This window comes from Balaenoptera acutorostrata, chromosome 2 (assembly GCF_949987535.1).
Source record: "Balaenoptera acutorostrata chromosome 2, mBalAcu1.1, whole genome shotgun sequence".
NCBI classification, from domain to species: Eukaryota; Metazoa; Chordata; class Mammalia; order Artiodactyla; family Balaenopteridae; genus Balaenoptera; species Balaenoptera acutorostrata.
Genome location: NC_080065.1, coordinates 6,821,183 through 6,836,507, shown reverse-complemented (window position 1 = coordinate 6,836,507; position 15,325 = coordinate 6,821,183). Strand labels below are relative to the sequence as shown.

General features: G+C 44.6%; 1 long non-coding RNA gene across 1 annotated transcript; it reads right to left on the bottom strand.

Annotated features, from left to right (window-relative positions):
• Positions 1–403: 403 nt before the first annotated feature.
• Positions 404–13,337, bottom strand: LOC102999868 (uncharacterized). The gene is made up of 3 exons (XR_451892.2): positions 13,127–13,337; positions 12,615–12,752; positions 404–2,650 (listed from the first exon to the last, which is right to left on the bottom strand). It is a non-coding gene; the product is annotated as an uncharacterized LOC102999868 (long non-coding RNA).
• Positions 13,338–15,325: the final 1,988 nt, after the last annotated feature.

Here is a 15,325-nt window from a genome sequence, read left to right as displayed (position 1 = left end):
CTTCCCTCTGGTCACAGGCAGCTTGATGAGACCAAGGTGAAGAGCAGCTTATTTATATCTCAAGTAAAATTCTAAAGAAGTATCTCTGTCACAACCCCATATTTTATACAGCAAAATACCTTTGTACTATCCAGAAAACATCTTACAGATCAAATAATTAAATGCACCATTAAATGTAAAAATATGCAGGAAAATATACATTTTAGTCGATAAAAAATATCCTTGGCAGATAATTTGAGTAATATTTAGATGATTTCAGCTTATGCTTAGCAGTAAAGATACAGGTCCTTTGTGTGGATTGTTTTTTAACTTGCAGCCAAAATCCAATCTTTTCTACAAATGCATATACCCTCCCAACTCAATGCCAAACCATAATTTCATGAGTGTTTTTGACCCTTGTGTTTTCAGCATTGATCTTTCCAGTGTGTATTTTAATTTAGTGTATTTACAAAGAATAAAAACAAGATGAAACAAAAAATGTAGCGTAAATTTAGATGTCATTTTATTAGTCTTTAACAGAACTTTTCAAACTTTAAGGAAAATTGGGACCCTGCCATTCAAGTGGAGTATCAGGTATGTGATGAAAAGGTAGAGCTGTAATGTTCAGAGACACTTGCATTGGAGTAGGGGTAAGCCGACCGTTTGCTGGCTCTAAGGGATCCCTGAAACCTCAAGGTTCCCAGGAGCACAGATTGAAAACCTCTGGCTGAAAACATAGGGGCTCTGAGGTGATTACACTCAGCCTCCCCTCTGAGCTACACTAGTGAGAATTCAGCAGGCAACACCCAGAGTCATGCTGCTTCGTTTGCACTTGGGATCCCAACAGGAAATGGCCCTGTTCAACTTAGTGATCAGGAGGTAGCCCCCCTCGATACTACAGCCTGACCAACATGGGAATCCTGCCCTGGCTATTTCTCTGAATTTCATGTGTGATGCCCATATTGCTGAAACCTAAGGACAGTTTTCATTGCATATCCTAATGGACTTCTTTACAGAGTATAACATTTGGCATTTGGGACACTCCTCTTTGCTAGCTCTCCTTGGAAGTCACTGTTTTGTCTCATTAAAGAGTTCTTCAGTGGTGATACTTAGGGATCCATCATCCTTGGGCCACTGCAGGCCACTGCTGTCTCCTAAGCAAAGTCTCTCCCTGGGGCAGCCCATGCCTTCCTGAGATTTCATTTCATGTGTATCCAGCACACACGTGTGCATCTTTCATGCCCTGGGATCTCCCCCGTGAACATCGGACACAGGCTTGGAAGGACCTGCTGGGTGCTTCACTTACAGGTTGTAAGAGGTCTCCTGGCAGCAACACTCACCCTACTCCTGGGTCTGCTGTGGCAGAACTGCCTTTATAACACCACTCCTCACCTCTCTTGTCCTCTTCTCTCACTCCTGATGGGTGAGTTTGGGCAGAAGCAATAGACAGCGTGGGGCTTCAGCTCTTCTGGGTCCTCCTTCAGGGCTGATGTGTCTGCACAGTTTCTGAGTTCTCACCTTTTCTAGGCCATGCAGAGCAGAGGGGTATACTGATAGGCCCAATGAACCGTCCTCCTAAGCTCCATCTTCCTGTAGAGATCTTTTCAATAATAAATCTCACACTTGCCTCTCTAATTAACTGACCCTCGGTTTATCTCTGAATTGAACCCTCAAGCAGAGGTATATTATTTATTGCGACCCTAAATCTCCAACAATAACTCAAACTCCAAATAATAAAGACCAAGCAGGTCCACCTTCTCCCAGAGCTGATCCTTCACTCTGCTACTCACCAACATCAGAAACTCGGGGTCATTCTCAACAAACTTCCTCCATGTTTAATTGGGCTCGACCTTTGGCTGTTCTTTCTCTAAACTTTCTCTCTTCCTGTCCTATGTTAGAGCCTACTCTACTGGGCTCATTGCAGTAATCTCCGCTCCATGTCCTGAATCCCCCATCCCCTCCCATCCCTGATCCTCCAACGGCAGCTAAAGACAGCTCTAAGATGCAGGGGGACCACGTCCCTACCCCCATCAAATGCTTCCGTGGCTTCCCGTTTGTGTTAGTTGCAGATCACAGAAGACAACTCAGAATAGCTTATGCCAACAAAGGAAACTACTGTCTCATTAGTCTGAAAGGTCAAGGGGTTTCTCACTTGACTGGATGTGCATATACTGTAATCCCACTTTGACCTCTCTCTCCTGCTACAGACAGAAGCTCAAAGCCCCAGAGGCTGAAGACGGCCTTCTCACAAGCTCCATCTGACTCTCTGTCTTCCACCCCACCTCCCCTCACCTCACGTCTTTCCACGGTAGTGAATATTTACCAAACATAAGTGTGCTCTTGTGTTTGTCCATACACGTCTGCTCAGCTGCCCCTTCTGTCTAAAATATGACTTTTATTTTCTTCCTCTGGCCAAGATGACTTATCCCTCAAAACTCAATTCCTTTTATCCAGTTACCCCTCCTTTGTGGGAAACTGGACACACTACTCTCTCACCTTCTTACACCCAGCTCTTGGCATATCAGACACTGTCTGTTGAAACTCCCCGTATAGGAAGCCAGCCTCCAAGAGGAAGTCCCTAAGCCATCAGATCGTGGGCTCTGTCTTCTTGGTGTCTGGGAAATGGTACGTGCATCTTCGGTGCAAGTTCAGTGAACTGATGGTGGGCAGGCTGTTCAGGTTAAAGAGAGAGAAAGGCAAGGTCAGGGCATCACAAAATAGCCATTCCTAGTTAAATGGGAACAACATTTTAAGAAGTCTGTTAATTGAAAGGGGGAAATCAATAAATACTTATGGGTTGTATTGAGAATGTTTTGAGGAATTGAAAATGCATACATGGAAAACTCTCATAGGACAATAAAAAACTATAAATCAAAGAAACAAAGCAGTGCTTCCCAGATAACATGGAGAAACACGATGTGGGCCCAGAGAGGATTTGGATCTGGAAGACTGGACCTCTAGAGAACTCTGAGAGTCCACACTGGTCTACGGAACTGCATGCATCAGAACTCAATGCCCAGGTCCGTGTTGATGCTGACAAGGGCAGCGCCATCTTGGCTGAGGGTGCCTGTGATAAAGGACATTGAGTTCTCACTGTACGCTGGGCTCGGTTATTGTCAAGATCTTCAGTCCTTTCATACATTACTGAGTTAAAAAACAAAACAAAACAAAACAAAACCTGCTCAGAAATTGATATCTAGGGACAGTTGAATGGGTCCTGCCAAATGTCAATGGCCTGGTGTTCAGAAAGTTGGCACAGTTTCAACAAATGACTGGTTCTATCAGTGTCTTTCCTTTTAGAGGTTCCAGACCTTATAGTGTCATCTCATTCTTTCTTCTCCTTTGACGTTTTCATACCCATTTACTTAAGGATACAAATCTTGGATGGTATTTTGGAACATATTTTTCCTAATCCTAGCCAAGTGTCTTTCTTTGTTTGACTAGGGAGAAAAAAGAATTTATGTTAAAGTCACTACCTCTTTGTTGTATGTAAGTCCCCATTGATATTAATTAATTAGGAGACCTAATATTAATTCCTCTTCAATACTCTTCCTTATGTGGGATTAAAAATGACCTATTATCTCCCTTTTACTGTATACTCTTTTGTAAAACGATTCATAATCAGAAAATTGTCCTTGTCATGCTTAAGTTCATTGTTGTATTTGAGTGATTTTGATTTTTAGCCTCAAATTCAGGTAACCTATATATTTGCTTCCTGTATTTTTCCTGTTCTCAGCATTTTTCTCCACTGCATGGGAATGTCCCCAAAGTCACTGAAGGCCATGCTCATAGAGTCTTGAAGGCTACGTTTGGGCCATTACAGCTGGCGTGACCTGAGGAGGTACCCCTGTGCCCCATTAGAAAGGCACATGCATACAGCAAATACAAGCCCAGAATGTCCCTGTAGATGCTGGAGGGAGGAACCAGCCAGGGAGCTGGACTTTCCAAAGCATAAGGGAGGGGGAGGCTGCAGCTGTAACATATCTGAGTGGCCCCTGACACATGGGCTTATTAAATTAAAATTATTGGCACAGAAACATGAACAAATGTCATGCATTGAATATGAATCAAGGATTCATATCCTGACTCATTCATGAATCAAGTCTTGCCTTTTTTGAGGTGACAGTTATATGATCCCCTTGAACTCTGGCTCTTTTGTTATATTAACAGGATGCCCTTTAGCTTGCACGCTTGAGATTTATCCAGCTCGCTGCTCTTGCCTCCTGACAGTGCACTCCTTGGCTTGCATTTCCATTTGTTTAAAAAACCTTTGCCAGATTGCAATCGCCTCACCCTCATCAGGGTAGTGTATATTTCATATGGGTTTTTAAAAGTTACCTCTACAGCTCTGTCAAAAATGTGTCCATGCAACCAAAGCCCCCAAGAAGCTACTGCGAATCCAGTGAGTAATACCATCCACTAAAGTACCTGGAGGCAGTATTTCAGGTAAGTCCTTACCATGTACCATTTCTTGATTACAGGTAAGGCCAGGGCACCCTACAGCTGGCAACAGGCAGACATTTCTCCTCTGTCAGAGTCGGAGCCTCTTTAAACACCTCCCTTCCACCTACAGTGACCTCTGCAGCTCCTGTTCAGAAGGTATCCACACGGTGTCCAGTGAACAGTAGTGCTGGAGTCTGGATTCAAGAGCTGAGGAGTGAGATGGAGTGTCCCGAGCTCCCTGCTGGTTGTCACAGCCATGCCTACGTTGTCCCGTGACCCAAATGTCCCTCCAGCGCTGCATCTGCCCAGGGTCCACCTCTTGGTATCTTCTCTAAGCTCTGCTCCAGGGAAAACTGTTTGTTTCTCTGCTTTCCTTCAGCTTCACACATTTGTCTCTTGTCTCATGTTTTCCCACATCGTGTTGTAGATGTTTCTCCCTGTGGCTATCTCTCTTCACCCCCTCAGTGAGGGAAGGATTCCTGCCCCAGGGTTATGGGGACAGCCAAACACTCTACCCACAACACTGGACAGACGAGATTAGTGTCAGCTTATTAGTCACTTATACTCACAACCCCCAGGGTGGAAGATATCGCAAGTCACAGGCTACCCAGGGCCTCACGGAGGTTGTACTCAGAACAGAGGAAATCGTCAGGGTAGGTGGGGGGCCGGCTTTGTAGTAACGAGAGGGTGAGGTGACCTCTGGTTCCTGAAGGAAGATGTGATTGACTTGTTTCATAATTTCACAGGCTGGCAGGGCCTGACACCCACCCTGAAGGGAGATGCAGGCACAGTGTCTGCTCCCTTGGTCGGGGGAAGGGGGAGGTGCGGACTAAGGCACTGTGTCCAGGGAGCAGAGTGGGGAGGGGGCTTGTGGTGAGAACATCCAAGTCCCTCCCAGTTTCATCAGATGTTAAGGCAGTCCCTAATACTAAGGCTTAGTTTTAGGTGTGACACCACAGTGCCTGTGAACTAGGGGTGCTCTCTGGGGCCACATGTGCCACCTAAGTGTTCTGTGAACACCCCGGCTAAGAGATCGGTGAGGACCTAAATTTCTGCATCATGTGCTTTGTCCTCCCTTGTGCCCCTCAAAATTATAGCCTGGAAGGTTATGAAGATCTCATTTTTGGCATGTTGAGGGATCTAAGATTAGTGAGAACTCCCTCTGGTGTGTGGCAGGCCAAGAATTTTACAGAGGGGGATGGACATCTGGATGTCAACAGCTGGCTTTGTTCTTTTCCCATATTCATTTTCTGGACATTCCAGAATTTTTAAAGTAGTCAGAAAAAATAAAATTTCAGTTAGTTCTAATGATTCGTTAAAGGTGTCTTAGCGTATTTCCCAGCAGAGCTGAGTGTTGGAGAATCATCCCAGACAGGGCATCACCTGGGCAGCTTCACCAGGTGCTCCCAAGGGTCAAATGTCTCATGTCTACTTGGATTCTAGCTCTGGGTTTGCAACCTTTATCTCTGAGACCTCAGACAAATTACATAACTTGCCTCAGTTTTTCTACATGTAAAATGGGAATGATAATAGTAGTACCTGCCTCGTTGGGTGGTGCTGAGAATAAAATATGAAAACAAGCAGAGCACATAACATAGGGACTGCCATGTCAGCGCCGACAGGTGCTGTTGTTCTGATGTATGCAGTGTAGTGAACAGCGAGCCCCCAAAATTCACACCCCCTGGAACCTCAGAACATGACCTTATTTGGAAATAGGGTCTTTGCAGATGTAACTAGGGTAAGGATTGAGGTGAGATCATACTGGATCAAAGCGGGATTAATCCAATGACAGTGGCCTTATGAAAGACAGATTTGGACACAGGGAAGGAAGAGAGTGACCTGTGAAAATGGAAGTAGAGATTGGAGTGATGCTGCCACAAGCCAAGGAGTGCTAAGAATTGCCAGCAACACCAGCAGCTGGAAGAGGCAAGGAGGGACCCTCCCCTAAAGCCTTTGGGGAGAGTGTGGCCCTGCCCACACCTTGATTTTGGACTTCTGGCCTCCAAAACTGTGAAGGAGCACAGTTCTGTTGTTTAAGCCATGCAGATTATGGCAATCTGTTACAACAGCCCTAGGAAACTAAGAAGAGTGTTATATCATTTAAAGTGCTTAGGGAATAAAACAAAGACTAAACCCTTCTTGGGACCCTATTCTTGAGAACCAGTCCGTTGGGATAATTATTCACCCGACAAAGGTTCTTAAGTGCCTACTACATGGCAGGCACTACTGTGGAAACAATGAGTGAAATTATAGGAACCCACAGCCTCCAGAACTTGTGGGATTGATTCCCAGTTTTTAGCTAGTTTGCACTGCTCTCTGCAAGCTCACCTGGAGCTCCCTGGGCCTGAGGGCTGGCCCTGCAGGTGTGTGCTGCAGGAGGGGTGTCCTCAGAGAGCTGTGCGGGCCCAGAAGGACAGAGAAGAAGCCCAGGCCAGACGCCCATTCCTGGTGCTGCCCTGACCTCAGCTTCTCCCCTGTGACATGGAGCTGTTAGCACCTGCCTCCCTGCAGGTCTCAGGACAGGAGAAGGGACCTGTGGAAGTGCACAGGATGGTATCGAGGCTGCTGTGGACCCAGCCGAAGGCTGGCATCCCGCCCTGCTGGTCACCTCCTGCTCCACAAGACGTCTCCGCCCCAGAGAGTGGAGCAGCCTAAGCAAATAACCTCGGGACTCTCCCAACTGTAAACCATCCGGACATTCTAAGGCCCTGCCTTCTTCTCCACATTCCAGATGAAAATATGTCATGTACTTTTATCTCTTCCAAAATCACAGGATGTCTTTTCCGCTAAACTACCAGAAGTCTTCACCCTTCAAATATAATAAAAAAACAATTTTAGTGAAGACTTTATTCTGAAAAATATCTGATTTGACTTTGTGGACATCTCATAGACACAAACGTGGCATCTTCCTTTTTTTTCCTGAGAATCACAATGTTTATTGATAGATACAAGTATATAAACTCAGGGCATGAACATGACTTGATAGATTAAGTAGACAATTTCATTGCGAGAATGAGAGGGAGTAATTCAGATTGTCATCATCTGTTTATACCCACAAAACCACTTCAAGGACATTAATGATCTCTCAAAATTGATCAGTGTTGTGCAGGTAAACCATGTTTCTTTTTTTTAGAGGTAAGTTATTTTAAGTTTTTTAGTTTTTTTGTTGATTTATAGTTGCTATACAATATTATATGTTACAGGTGTACAACATAGTTATTCACAATTTTAAAAGTTATACTCCATTTATAGGTATTATAAAATATTGGCTATATTCCCCATGTTGTGCAATATATCCTGGTAGCTTAATTTATACATAATAGTTTGTACCCCTTAATCCCTTACCCCTATCTCTTTTTTTTTTAACATCTTTATTGGAGTATAATTGCTTTACATTGCTGTATTAGTTTCTGCTGTATTACAAAGTGAATCAGCTATATGTACACATATATACCCATATCCCCTCCCTCTTGCATCTCCCTCCCACCCTCCCTATCCCACCCCTCTGGGTGGTCACAAAGCACCGAGCTGACAAAGCACACCGAGCTGTGCTATGGGGCTGCTTCCCACTAGCTATCTATTTTACATTTGGTAGTGGATATATGCCCATGTCACTCTCTCATTTCGTCCCAGCTTACCCTTCCCCCTCCCCATGTCCTCAAGTCCATTCTCTATATCTGAGTTTTTATTCCTGTCCTGCCCTTAGGTTCTTGAGAACCATTTTTTTTCTCTTTTAAGATTCCATATATATGTGTTAGCATATGGTATTTGTTTTTCCCTTTCTGACTTACTTCACTCTGTACGACAGACTCTAGGTCCATCCACCTCACTACAAATAACTCAATTTCATTTCGTTTTATGGCTGAGTAATATTCCATTGTATATATGTACCACATCTTTTTTATCCATTCATATGTTGATGGGCACTTAAGTTGCTTCCATGTCCTGGCTATTGTAAATACAGCTGCAGTGAACATTGTGGTACATGACTCCTTTATAGTTATAGTTTTCTCTGGGTATATGCCCAGTAGTGGGATCACTGGGTCATATGGTAACTCTCTTTTTAGTATTTTAAGGAACCTCCATACTGTTCTCCATAGTGTCTATATCAATTTACATTCCCACCAACAGTGTATGAGGGTTCCCTTTTCTCCACACCCTCTCCAGCATTTATTGTTTGTAGATTTTTTGATGATGCCCGTCCTGACTGGTGTGAGGTGATACGTCATTGCCTTACCCCTATCTAGCCCCTTCCTCTTTCCCTCTCTCCACTGGTAAACCACTAGTTTGTTCTCTATATCTGTGAGTCAGTTTCTTTTTTGTCATAGTCACTAGTTTGTTTTACTTTTTTAGGTTCCACATATAAATGATATCATACAGTATTTGTCTTTCTCTGTCTGACTTATTTCACTTAGCATAATATGCTCCAAGTCCATCTGTGTTGCTGCCAATGGCAAATCTTATTCTTTTTTATGGCTGAGTGGTATTCCATGGCAGAGAGATACCATATCTTCTTTATCCTTTTATCTGTTGATGGACACTAAGGTTGCTTCCATATCTTGGTAATTGTAAATAATGTTACTATGAACATTGGGGTGCATGTGTCATTTTAAATTAATGTTTTCAGGGTTTTTTTCAGATATATGCCCAGAAGTGGAATTGTTGAGTCATATGGTAGTTTTATTTATAGTTTTTTAGAGATTCTCCATACTGTTTTTCATAGTGGTTGTACAAATTTACATTTACATATGAGGGTTCCCTTTTCTACACATCCTTGTCAACATTTGTTATATGTGTTCTTTTTGATGAGGCCATTCTAACAGGTGTGAAGTGATATCTCATTGTGGTTTTGATTTGCATCTCCCTGATGATTTGTGATACTGAGCTTCTCACGTGCCTGTTGGCCATCTGGCCTCTTTGAAAAAATGTCTATTTAGTTATTTTGCCAATTTTTAAATCAGGTTGTTTGTTTTTTAATGTTGAGTTGTGTGAGCTGTTGATATATTTTTGGATATTAACCCTTAATTGGTCACATCATTTAAAAATATTTTCTCCCATTCTTTAGGTTGTCTTTTCATTTTGTTGATGCTTTCCTTTGCTGTGCAAAAGCTTTTAAGTTTAATTAGATCTCATTTGTTTGTTTTTTGTTTTTGCTTCCCGTGCCTTAGGAGACACTCAAAAAAATATTACTAAGATTTATGACAAACAGTGTATTGACTATGTTTTATAGTTTCTGGTCTTACGTTTAGGTTTTTAATCCATTTTGAGTTTATTTTTGTATATGGTGTAAGAAAATGTTCTAATTTCATTCTTTTACATGTAACTGTCCAGTTTTCCCAGCACCACTTATTGAAGAGACTGTCTTTTCTCCACTGTATATTCTTGCTTCCTCTGTTGTAGATTAATTGACCACGGGTGTATGGGTTTATTTCTGTGCTCTCTATTCTATCCCACTGATCTATGTGTGTGTTTTTGTGCCAGTACCATACGAGTTTGATTACCATAGCTTTGTAGTATAGTCTGAAGTCAGGCAGTGTGATTCCTCCATCTCTGTTCTTCTTTCTCAAGATTGTTTTGGTTATTTGGGGTCTTTTGTGTTTCCATACAGATTTTAAAATTATTTATTCTAGTTCAGTGAAAAATATCATTGGTATTTTGTTAGGGACTGCATTAAATCTGTAGATTGCCTTGGGTAATATGGTCATTTTAATAATATTGATTCTTCCACTCCAAGAACATGATATATCTTTCCATCTGTTTGTGTCATCTTCAATTTCTTTCATCAGTGTCTTACAGATTTCCAAGTAAAGGTCTTTCATCTCCTTATGTAGGTTTATTCCTAGGTTCTTTATTCTTTTTGATGCAATGGTAAATGAGATTGTTTCCTTAACTTCTCTTTCTGATAGTTTGTTGTTAGTGTATAGAAATGCAACAGATTTCTGTATATTAATTTTGTATCCTGCAACTTTACTGAATTCATTGATGAGATCTAGTAGTTTTCTGGTAGCATCTTTAGGATTTTCTAAGTATAGTATCATGTCATCTGCAAACAGTGACATTTTTACTTCTTCCTTTCCAATTTGGATTCCTTTTCTTTCTTTTTCTTGTCTGATTGCTATGGCTAGGACTTCCAACACTATGTTGAATAAAAGTGACAAGAGTCAGCATCCTTGTCTTGTTCCTGATCTTAGAGAAAATGCTTTCAGCTTTTCACCATTGAGTATGAGGTTAGCTGTGGGTTTGTCTTATATGGTCTTTACTATGTTGAGGTAGGTTCCCTCTATACCCACCCTGTGGACAGTTTTTATCATAAATGGATGCTGAATTTTGTCAAAAAACCGTTTCTGCATCTATTAAGATGACCATATGGTTTTTATTCTTCAATTTGTTAATGTGGTGTATCACATCAATTGATTTGCCTATACTGAAGAATCCTTGCATCTCTGGGATAAACCCCACTTGATCATGGTGCCTGATTCTTGTAAACCATGTTTCTTTTACAGGCACCCATGCACTTGCCCAGGTTTAAGACTATTAAGGTCTAGCACATAAAGCCCATCACTAGAGGTAGAAACACAGGTAATAGACTATTACAGGAACAACCACTACTTAACAGTTAAGGATTTTTCTGTAATAACCAAATGGACAGTCAAATATTGCAACAACTGGACTATTCCTGAGCAAAGTACATTTCCCCAGTATTCACTGTTGCTATTCAGTTTTCTATCTTAAAGCAGCCCATAATAACTGCAGCCAAGAATGTCCTCACAGTGGACCACCTCTGCTTGAGAACCTGGGATGTAAGTATTGCGTGGTGCTAACACACTTCTAAACATTAAACATAGTCCTAAAATATCTGATGATAGACTATGACTAAGACATTACATTAGAAAAAAAGTATATAGAAATCCATAATGCCACCCAGAAAAGAGGCCTGGACCTGAGAGGTGGGATTTAACCTTGGCAGCCCCAGTCCAGGTTACAGCGATGATCCTCCGCTGCCCTCTGGTGGCCGTGTCTGGAACATCAGGATGAGGCTCCTTTATTTGAGCCCAAGGGCTTCTGTGGGGTTGGCTTTGATGTCCTCTGCATCCAGTGTGGGTGGATCTTAACGTTTCCAAGTTAGGGCGACCAACTGACCTAGCTTGGCGGGGACTGGATGGGAGATTTCCAGGAACACAGGACTTCCCGTTTTTAAAATTCTGCAAGTCCTGGAGCAGTGGGAACCTGTCATTGCCAGGACCACATGGGGCTGAAACTGAGGAGTAGGGTTTCTTCTACATGGTGACCACTCACCAGTTTGGTTCCATCTGCAATTTAATGACTTGCTTGGCTTAGCAGTGAGGTTATGACTAACTGGCAAACGGGAGCCTAATAAGACAGAGAAGCACCTGGAAATAAGCATCAGTGGGTGCCCTGTGGAGTCACCGCTGCGTGTGGGCCTGTTGAGTGGGCTCAGTCTCCGCATAGTCTGTCGGCATCGAAGGCGTCCCCTGGGGCAATGCCATCACTGGGGTGCCGCCCACGGCCTGGACCCAGCTCCTCGGCATGATGCAGCCCCTGACGGTGTGTGTCTGCTCTGCTTCTGGAACACCCCACAGGCCCCCTCTGCGGGCAAAGCCCAGCCCGTCCTCCCTCCAAGCCTGGCCATCTCTCCCTCCAGAGGGCTTGCTTCCTCAGCCAGAGCTCTCCCTCCATCTGAATTCCTTCTTGCTGTCGGGCTGGGGTGATGACTTGCTGATGGACACGGGTCCATCCCGGTTACACATCTCATGAGGGCAAGACCTGTCATGCCATGCCACCTAGCAGTGACCACCTCCCAGCCCCGTCATCCCCCAGAGCAGAGAGCAGGCCTCTTGTGGTCACCTCAAGGGCACTGACCCTCCCTGGGTGTTGCAGAAGCACCCGCCACCCCTTCTTGGATCCGAGAGGAGGGGCAGCTGGTCGTGACAGGGACCAGCCTCCAGGTCAGGGACTCCATCTGGGAGAATTCGAGAGCCAGAGCTTTACCTGAAACTTGAGGAAGCTCCGCAAAGAATTCCTCTGTCGTTTCCCTCAACTCCTGCAGAATGGCTACCAACACCGCTGGGTGGTTAGAAAGACACATACACACAAGGGAATCTAAGGAATCTGCTTAGTGCCATCAGGGTGATCAGTGCCCATTGCTACCCAGGCCTGAACAGACCACCTACCTTCAGGGTGGAGAGATTGAATCCACCACCGCCTGTCCTGCTGTTGGGCTGGAGTCCTCCCCACATCTGTCCTGCTGTTGGGCTGGGGCTCTGCCGGCACCTGCAGCCCTCTGGCCTCGCCCACCACGCGATGTGCTGCTGTGGGAAGAGACGGGGTCCGTCTGTAACCTTCCTTTCAATCCTTGTAAAGACACAGTTCCCTTAAGGAGAATATTGAAAAACGAGGTAGGCCCGGCTACCTTTACGGGAATTCGGATTCTCTGCCAGTCGCAGTGTTTGTGGCACAAACACCTCTTGCTTATTTCTTCCCACTCGCTACCTGTCACCTCTTGTTTGGAATCAAGTGAGGAGCTCATGGATGAGACTAAAATGTGAATCTCTGTTAGGCGTCAGCTTCCGGGAAGGGGGACCCTGACCCCCCTCCTAGGGAGAAATAGGAGTTGGTGGAAAGAAGGAAATCCCTGGATGCCATGGAAGGTGGAGGGGCCTCAGTGCTAATGGGGGCAGCTCACCTTTCCATCCACCAGCCCAGCTGGGTGTGCAGAGTCTTCAAGGAGGGAAGGAAGCAGAAGCCTGAGGGTTTCCTGGCCCGGCACCCTTATGAGGATGAACTGAGAGAAAGTTCTGGGTGGGGGAAGGGTTGATTGGACACTCTTTGCAGAGAGAAAAGTGAGAGGCATGCAGCCAGAGGCTTTGTTAGCCACTGGCCCTGACCCCCCAGAGAGGACAGAAACCTCTCCAGCCAAGAGTTCTCATCTCAGAGCTATAACAACCCTGGAGAAGATATGCTGGGCAGATTCATAGCGTCAGTAATCTATGCAGGGCTGCAGAAAGGGGGTTTCCTAGTCATTTCTTCTCAAGTAAAGCAAGAATTGCAAAGCTCCTTTTCCAAATAGAAACTTCTTTTATAAAAAAGAGAAAAGAGCAAGCAAACATTTACAATTGGGAAGTTAAAGTTGAAAAAAAAATTACCCTTGCCCGCAAGTGAGTTGCTGCCCTTGGGGAAACAGGTCAAGGCTGTGGGCAGTTGCCAGGGAGACTGGCCTCAAGAATTAGCCTCTCTGGCTCCTAACAGCAGGGTGTTCCTGCCTTCAACCCCACAGCCTACTCACCCACAGAATTCCTAAAAGAAAGCAAGAAAAAAAGAGCAAAAAGTTCTGAGTCAGTTGATACAAACAGCAAACATGGCAAACTTTCATTAAGGGCTAAGGACAGGGGTCGGGGGTACTTTTTACAAATATCACTGACTCCTGGCAACAGCCATTTCTGTCCCCAGTCTTCCCAACCAAGTCCTGGACCAAAGTACAGGCAAAGTATCAAAGCTGCTTTTCACGGCAACATACATAATTACAAGGAAACAGTTACAAAGGACAAATTTGACTATGCACAAATGAGTCAGTAGTTGCTTACACTTGTAAGTAGGCACCCCTAGTGTAAAACCCTCGTGTGATGTGCTGGGGGACCGAGAGGGTCCCTGAAAATGCATATGGCAGATAACCGAGGTTTATTTTTGTTTCAGGTGGGTGAAGTTTTAAAAACTTTAAGCAAAACATCACAAAGTAAAAATTAATAAATAAATACACAAGACCAATAATGTAGTCAATGAAAAGATCAAATAAACCATAACTTTTGAAAATGAAAGGAAAACATTTTTATTATTTGTATTTTTATTTGTAAATGTCTGTCGGGCTGCAACCGCAGTCCTGAAAGCCTTGTAGTTGCCCAGCTGGCAGACCTAAGAAAGAGCCTGGAGACAGTGACAGAGACATCCATGGTTTATTGGACAGGGGAACTTACCCGTCTGATGCAAAAGTCCTGGAGTGAGACCCCACCAAGTACAGCAAACCGCAGGCAGGACATGACAGTGACCTTCACTCCCTGAGGGGGAAGGAGGCTACCATTTATAAGGAAAAGTGACGTCAGGATGGCTCATCAGTTACCCAGAAAACCAGCGGCTGAGGCAGGGGGCCAGCCCCGAGGTTGTTACTGATTAAGCCCTGTCGTTAAGAGGATTGGGTAGTCAGGTGAGTAGGTGTAGAAGCAGGGACTGGTCTAGCAGGGGATGGACAGAGTGCAAGAGAACAGCCATCCTGAATGGCCTGACTGTACGATGCCTTTCATATCCTTCCCAGTTTCCTTAAACATCTCACGCCAAGCCTGACAATATTATCTGAAGATGGGGAGTTGTGATTACGGAATAGTAAGTACGTCCTGTGTCATGGAGAGCGGGGGATAGCTTCACCGTGAGCAAGCTCCGTGGGCTTTGGTGTGCACTTAGCCCAACACCACGCCTCTGGCCTCCCCACCGTGATCTTCCCTGAGCGGCACTTTCTTGCACGGGAAGGGCTCCAGCTCCGGGTTTAGCAGCCCCAGGCATTATTAATTCCTGCCCCAGGGAGTGCTGCGGGGAGTGGATGATACCTGGGTCCAGCCCCGGAACATTAGCTGCATTAACTTTGGGGCTGACTTTGGTAAAAGGTGCCCTCAGTGCCAACCTTGTTCACCACTGTCACTTGTCCCCGTCATAATTCCTTGAGGTTCTGCCCTTGAGGAGGCTGAGTCACAGAGGCTGCAGTGACACGTCCCAGGTCACCTAGAGGCTGGTAGCGGAGCTGGCCTTGGTCACCACCTGTGCTCCCTCTCCCCAGACCTCAGCTGCCCACACTGTTCTCACAGAGCCTCTGTGATTTGGATGAGATAGGTAACCTCCC